We start from the raw sequence: 8,713 nt of genomic DNA on the forward strand, positions 1-8,713 counted from the left end.
AAAAAAAATACATAAAATCTAGCAAGATGGTAGATTTTAATACAATCATATAAGTAATTACTTTAAATTTAAATGGTCTTATCCTGCAATGAAAAGACAGAGATTGTCAAACACGTTATGAAAGCAAGACTCAACTATATGGTGCCTACAAGAAACCCACTTTGAATACAAAGAAATAGGTAAGTTAAAAGTAAAAGAATGGGAAAAGATATGATATGCAAACACTTATTAAAAGAGAGTTGGAATATTTATATTAATATCAGACAATATAAACTCAGAACCAAATATACTATCAGGAATAAAATGGGACATTTTAATAATGATAAAGTGGTCACACTCACCAAGAAGATATAACAATACTAAATCTTTATGTGCTAAACAACAAAACTTCAAAACATACGAAGTAAACACTGGCAGAAATAAAAGAAATAAATCCACAATAATAGCTGGAGACTGCAATATTCTTCCTCCAGTGACTGAAAGAACAAGAAGACAATATTACCAAGGATACAGAAGACCTGAACACTAAATCATCTTGACAGTTACAGAACACTCCATCCAACAACAGCAGAATACATATTCTTTTAAATGCACAAGGCACTCACTAAGATAGACCATATAGTGGGTCAAATCTAAACCTTACCAAATTTAAAATGACTGAAGTCATAAAACATATTCTCAGACCAGAGCTCACACAAATATTAACTCAAAATGGATTATAGCTCTAAGTTTAAAACTAAAAATTATTCAACTTCTAGAAGAAAACATGAGAAAATCTTTGAGACTTTGAGTTAGGCAAAGATTTCTCAGATATGACACCAAAAGTTTGATTCATAGAAGAAAAACTAAAAAACTGGACTTTATCAAGTTAAAAACTTCTGTTCAAAAAATGTTAAGAGGGGCCGGCCCCATGGCGCACTCGGGAGAGTGCGGTGCTGGGAGCACAGTGGCGCTCCCGCCACAGGTTCAGATCCTATATAAGGATGACCGGTGCGCTCACTGGCTGAGCGCGGTGCGGGCGACACCAAACCAAGGGTTGCGATCCCCTTACCGGTCAAAAAAAGACAAAAAAAAAAAAAAAAAATCTTAAGTTGAGCCATCATAGAAGTTGCAGACCATCTCTAATTATGGAATAAAATAAAAATACACAAAATGCTGAAATAAAATACACACCAAAAAAGGGGGAATGGGAAGCCTTCTAGTAGAATTCCAACTACAAACTATAGATGGAATGATGAAGTTAGAAAACTCAGCATTTGGCAAGCATTAGAGTAAAAATGGTTTGGAGCAAAAATCATCAGTGATTGTCAAAACTAAGATCAAAGTATGAGGAAAAACAGGATACTTATATAGTTTCAAAGTACCTGCTACAAAATGAAAAACAGTAACTTGTACAAAAGGAAAAATAGTAGAAAAACCTAGCCAATACCTTAATCAAATGATGAAAAATTAACATCATCAGTAATGAGACAGATATTATACACCTCCTGATGTGATGTACTGAGCACACAAATACAAAAGGAAAAAGAAAAACACTGGTAGAGAAACATATAGGTTATGAGACCTTTATCATACTAAAAATATTATTAAAATATTATTACACTATAATTAGACATTAATAATTTAAATTATACTATTAAAATATGACTAAAACCATATTGAAAAACAGGTAAAACTAAACCATGAATAAAAAGGTGATTATCATAAAAATCAGGATAAGTTACTCTCAGGTAGGAGGGAGTTGTATTTGAGAAGCAGCAGGTGACAAACTTTTACAAGGGCATGGCTAGAGTCTATCCCCTTTCATGAGATTGGACTAGAAGGGTATTCACCTTACAATAATTAAGTTTTACACTTTTATTGTGTGTGTATTAAGATTGTGATATATTCAATAATACATGATAATTAAATACTGTTTGATCCTGGATTGGAACCTAGATGAAAAAAACAAAACAAAAACAGCTAGGACATTACTGGAGCAATTGGATGTATCTGATAAATTACTTCTATCCAAAATATCTAAAGAGTTCTTATAATTCAATTTTTAAAGGTCTTATTTATTTTTTTTAAAAAGGCCAAAAGATCAGAACAGACACCATCTGTGATATTGTGATATAAAAATTATATATTTGCTCTTTACCCCCAGTTCATGGCACAGAGCTCCTAAAACCCTGGTAATTCGTGGTAGGAGAATCTTTTGATATCTGGTCTTTGTCCCCATTCCTGACACAAGAGTTTCTGAGGCCCTTGGAATCTCCAGAGTAGTAAGAGTGTCTTTTTGTATGCTAATGAGATGACTGGTAACTAGGGTCACCCAGACAGCTTCAAGATGGGGGGTAGTCACCAGAAAGACCAAGGCATTTTTAGAGGGTTGGTCAATCCAGCCACAGAGGCCTCTGGGGAAGGGAGAGGGGCTGGAGATTGAGCTAATCACCAATGTCCAATTATTAAATCAACCACACCTTCTTAATGAAGACCCTATAAAACCTCATAAACTATGGGGTTCGAAGAGCTTTCCAGCTAGTGAACATTTCCATACTCTCGGAGAGTAATGCATCCCAAATCCCTGGGGACAGAAGTTCCTATGCTCCTGACCCTTCCAGACCTCCCTCTATGTTCTCTTCATCTGGTTGTTTATTTGTAACCTTTATAATACCCTTTATAATAAACCAGTAGATGTGAATAAAGTGTTGCCCTGAGTTCTGTGAGCTATTATAGCAAATTATTAAACCTGAGGAGGTGGTTGTGGAAACCCCAAACTTGTAGCCAAGGTAGACAAAGTGTGGGTACCATGGGTACCAAATACTTGTCACTGGTGATGGAAATAAGGGGCAGTCTATTGGGACTGAGCCCTTAACTTTGGGGGTCTATACTAACTCTGGGCAGTATTAGATCTGAATTAAACAACAGGACACCTAGTTGGTTCCTGGAGAGATGAAGAATTGGTTGGTGTGGGGAAAAAAACCCACACACCCTCTTGAATTAGAAGTGCTGTGAGTACAGAAACAGTTTTTCTTTTTCCACCAAAGAAGGTACATGTATGGCAAATAAACCCTTGAAAAGATATATCATTAATCATTAGAAAAATGTAAATAAAAACTACAATGAAAAACCTCTACACACCCACTGGACTAGGTATAATTTAAAAAATCAAAAAATAAAAACCTGACAATACCAAGTGCTGACAGGATGTAACTGGACCTTTCATAGCCTGCTGGTGGAATTGAACAACAATATGGCTGCTTCTTATAAAGTTGAACATATATGACTCAACAATCCTACTCTTAGGTATTTTACCTCTCAAAATAAAAACTAATGATCACAGAAAAACTGAATGAATGTTTATAGTGGTTTTATTTGTAATCACAAAACTGAAAACAACTCACAATGTTCCTCAAGTGGGGAATGGACAAACAAACTGATACATCTATATAACACTTCTCACCAATAAATACAAAAGAACTACCAATATGTGCAGTAACCTGGATGAATCTCAAATGAATATGTGAAAGAAGCCAGATTTAAAATGCCTCATACTTATATGACATTTTCAAAATGGCAAAACAGTATGGATGTAAGGCAGATCAGTAGTTGTCAGGGGCTGGAGATGGAGAAGGAGTAGATTACGGAAGAGCATGGGGGAAATCGGAAGGTGACAGGCTGTCTCCTGATTTTTTGATTGTGATAGCAGTTTCATAACTCTTTTTGTCAGAATTCACAGAACTATACACTAAAATGGATGGATTTCACTACATGTAAATTACAGCCTAATTTTTTAAAGTAAAGGAAAAGTTATACATTTTTAACACACTTCAAGCTACCACATTTAAGAACAAACTAGGCTTCCTTAAAGTTTTTTTTATCTGATATACACTGGCAACCTTTCCTCCACACCAAAAATACATTGACACTGCTGCCAGTGAAAATAAAAATGACTACAATATATATAGTGTGGCAAGGTCCAAAATAAATCTTTATGGTCTGATTCTCTGTAAGCACTCTAAAGGTCTATATTCTACAGGATTGGGGTGAGGCTGTGTACCCTTCAAAGTTTCCACACTTTATTTAAACAATATAAAGTATGGTATGAATCAACTCTCCTACTGGGAAACTGGAATCACTTGTTGTAGAAGGGAAACTGTGACAAAATTGTTTAGATTTATATTCCATTTTAGGGCTTCATTCTACCCTACAATAAGACATACTTTCACACAAAAAGAGTGGAAGAGAAAAAGAGAGAGAAAGAAACAGAGAGATATGTTATTAGGAAAAGAAAGATAACTGATTCATGTATCAAAACCAAATCAGGCATTAAAAAATAATTATAACATACCATAGAAAACAGACTCAAACTTTAATTCAAAAATGTGTAGGATTAACTAGTATTCATTAAATTTCCTTTTGATAATGTGACAAAAACTTCTTAAGTACAAAAAGTTCTACTTATTCAAAGGAATTAACAAAGAGTGATATATTAATGAGGAAATTTAAAAGAGATTAATATCTTAAAAAAGAATGTAGCCAAACTCCTGGAACTGAAGAATTCATTCAGTGAAATAAAAAACACAACCAAGAGTTTAAGCAGCAGGTTAGAATAAGCAGAAGAAAGAATTTCAGATCTCAAACATGGTCTCTTCGAAATAACTGAGGTGAACAAAAAAAAAAGAAAAAAGAATTTTAAAAAATGAAGAAAATCTAAGAAAGCTAGCAGACAAACTTAAGCATATAAACATCTGAATCACGGGTGTTCCAGAAGGGGAGTAGAAAGGAAAAGGCATTGAAACCTATTCAATGAAACAATAATGGAAAACTTCCCAGGTATATGGAGATACATGGACCTTCAGATCCAAGTGGCTCAAAGATCCCCAAAGATATTTAATCCAAAAAAATCCTTACCAAAACACATTATAGTCAAACCGGCAAAGCTCAAAGATAAAAAGAGAATTCTAAATGCAGCAAGAGAAAAGGGTCATATCACTATAGGGAGTCCCCATCAGGCTAATAGCAGACTTCTCAACTGAAACTCCACAGGCCAGAAGAAAATGGGATGATAAATTCAAAATACTAAAAGAAAAACTGCCAGCCAAGAATACTATACCTAGCAAGGCTATCCTTCAGAAATGAAGAAGAAATAGGGTATTTCCCAGACAAACAGAAACCTTGGGAGTTCACCAAAACACAACCAGCCCTGCAAGAAATTCTCAAGGGAGTCCTGCACATAGAACCCGAAAAAGGATAATTGCATAAATACACAATAAAGAACAAAACCCACTGGTAAAACAAAAATGCAAATGAGAAAGAAAAAGAAACTAAATCTAACACCTAGAAAAACCAACACACACTGAAGATGAATAATACAAGGGGAAGAAAGGAACAAAAGATGTTTAAAATATTTAAACAAAAAAGTGATAAAATGCCAGAAGTAAGAAAATACCTTTTAATAACAACCCTACATGTAAACGGATTAAACTCCCGACATAAAAGAAACAGACTGACTAATTGGATTAAAAAACTAGACCCAATTATATGTGGTCTATAAGAGACTCACCCCACCTATAAAGACATACACAGACTAACAGTGAAAGGATGGAAAAAGATATACCAGACACACAAAAATGGAAAACAAAAAGGAGGAGTAGCTATTCTTATCTTTATCAGATAAAACAGACTTAAACCAAAAACCATAAAAACAGAGAAGGCCACTATATAAAGATAAAGGGATGTATCCAGAAAGAAGACATAACAATCACAAATATGTATGTACCGAATACTGGAGCACCAAGATACGTAAGACAAACACTATTAAACCTATAGAAAGAGATAAACCCCAATACAATAATGGTGGGGGACCTAACACCCCTCTCTCAGCAATGGACATATAATCTAGGCAACAAATCAACAGAGAAACACAGGATTTTAACTACACCCTAACCAACTGAACCTGGCAGATGTCTACAGAACATTTCATCCAACAACTACATAATATGCATTCTTTTTATAAACACATGGAATATTCTCCAGGATCAACCATATATTAGGTCACATACTAAGTTTCAACAAATTTTAAAAAATCAAAATCATTTCAAATATCTTCTCAGACCATAACAGATTAAAACTGGAAATCAATAACAAGTGAAACTCTGAAAACTATACAAATACATGAAAATTAAAAAGCAGGCTCCTGAATAACCTATGCATGAAGAAATTAAGCAGGAAATCAAAAAATTTTTTAAAACTAATGAAAATAAAGACACATTATACCAAAACCTGTTGGATACTACAAAAGCAGTACTGAGAAGGAAATTTATTGCAATAAATGCTTATATCAAAAGAATAGAAAGACAAGACTTCCAATAAACAACCTAACGTTACACCTCAAAGAACTATAAAAACAAGAACAGTCCAATCCCAAAAGAAGAAGAAAGAAATAATTAAGATCAGAGCAGAACAATGAAAGAGACCCAAAAAACAATACAAAAGATTAATGAAACAAAAAGTTGGTTTTTTGAGAAGATAAACAAAACCATCAGCTAGGTTAACAAAAAAAAAAAAAAAAAAGAAGAGAGAAGATCCAAATAAAAAATCAGAAACAAAAAAGAAACATGACAACTGATACCACAGAAATATAAAGAATCATTAGAGACTATTATAAACAACTCTACGCCAACAAATTTGAAAACCTGGAGGAAATGGATAAATTTCTGGATACATACAAACTACCAAGAGAAGATCCAAATAAGAAAAAATCAGAAACAAAAAAGAAACATGACAACTGATACCACAGAAATATAAAGAATCATTAGAGACTATTATAAACAACTCTACACCAACAAATTTGAAAACCTGGAGGAAATGGATAAATTTCTGGATACATACAAACTACCAAGACTAAACCAAGAGAAACAGAAAACCAGAAATGACCAATAACAAGTAATGAAATTGAAGCAGTAATCAGCAGTCTCCCAACAAAGAAAAGCCCAGGACCAGATGACTTTATTGCTGAATTACCAAACCTTTATAGATGAATTAATACTAATTGTCATCAAACTATTCTAAAAAAAACTGAAATAGAAACCACTCTCAGAAACTCATTCTAGGAGATCAGCAACACCCTGATACCAAAACTACACAAAGATACAACAAAAAAAGAAAACTATAGGCCAATATCTCTGACTTACATAGATGCAAAAATCCTCAACAAAATATTAGCAATCAGAATACGGCAATACATGATTAAGTGGGATTCATCCCAGGGATGCAATGATGGTTCAACATACACAAGTCAATAAATGTACAATATCACATTAACAAAATCAAGGACAAAAACCATATGATTATTTCAATAGATGTAGGAAAAAGCTTTTAAAAAAATTCAACATCTCTTCATGATAAAGGCTCTCAGCAAATTAGGCACAAGAGAAAATATCTCAACACAATGAAAGCCATATACTACAAACCTACCACCAATATCATCCTGAATGAACAGGATCAAGATAAGGATGCCCTCTCTCACCACTCCTATTTAACATAGTATTAGAAGTACTAGCCAGAGCAATCAGGCAAGAGAAAGAAATAAAGGGCATCCAGACTGGAAAAGATGGGGTCAAACTGTTCCTGGTTGCAGATGACATTATCTTATATATAGAAAAACTGAAAGAGTCTACAAAAAAACTCTTAGAGCTTATAAACAATTTCAGTCATGTTTCAGCATACAAAATCAACATCCCCAAATCAGTAGCATTTTTATTCTCCAATAATAAACCATCAGAAAAAGAAATAAAGAAAGCAAGTGCATTTGCAATAGTCACCAAAAAAGTAAAATACCTAGGAATCAACTTAACCAACGAAGTAAAAGATCCCTACAACCAGACTAGTACAAATCACTGCTGAAAGAAATTAAATAGGCCACAAAAAGGTGGAAAGACATTCCATGCTTTTGGACTCGAAGAATTAACATTGGGGAAATGTCCATACTACCCAAAGTGATTTACAGATTTAATGCAATCCCTATCAAAATACCAATGACATTCTTCACAGAAACAGAAAAAAAACAATCCTAACATTTATATGGAACAAAAAAGGACCACTAATAGCCAAAGCAATCCGAAGCAAGAAAAATAAAGCCTGAAGCATAACACTATCTGACTTCAAATTATACTACAAAGCTATAGCAACCAAAATAGCATGGGACTGGAATAAAAACACTCAGATCAATAGAACAGAACAGAGAATCCAGAAATCAGCTCGCCTGAAGCATAACACTATCTGACTTCAAATTATACTACAAAGCTATAGCAACCAAAATAGAATGGGACTGGAATAAAAACACTCAGATCAATAGAACAGAACAGAGAATCCAGAAATCAGCTNAATAGTCACCAAAAAAGTAAAATACCTAGGAATCAACTTAACCAACGAAGTAAAAGATCCCTACAACCAGACTAGAACAAATCACTGCTGAAAGAAATTAAATAGGCCACAAAAAGGTGGAAAGACATTCCATGCTTTTGGACTCGAAGAATTAACATTGGGGAAATGTCCATACTACCCAAAGTGATTTACATATTTAATGCAATCCCTATCAAAATACCAATGACATTCTTCACAGAAACAGAAAAAAAACAATCCTAACATTTATATGGAACAAAAAAGGACCACTAATAGCCAAAGCAATCCGAAGCAAGAAAAATAAAGCCTGAAGCATAACACTATC

The sequence above is a fragment of the Galeopterus variegatus genome, unplaced genomic scaffold (genome assembly GCF_000696425.1).
Source record: "Galeopterus variegatus unplaced genomic scaffold, G_variegatus-3.0.2 Scaffold5624, whole genome shotgun sequence".
Taxonomy (NCBI): domain Eukaryota; kingdom Metazoa; phylum Chordata; class Mammalia; order Dermoptera; family Cynocephalidae; genus Galeopterus; species Galeopterus variegatus.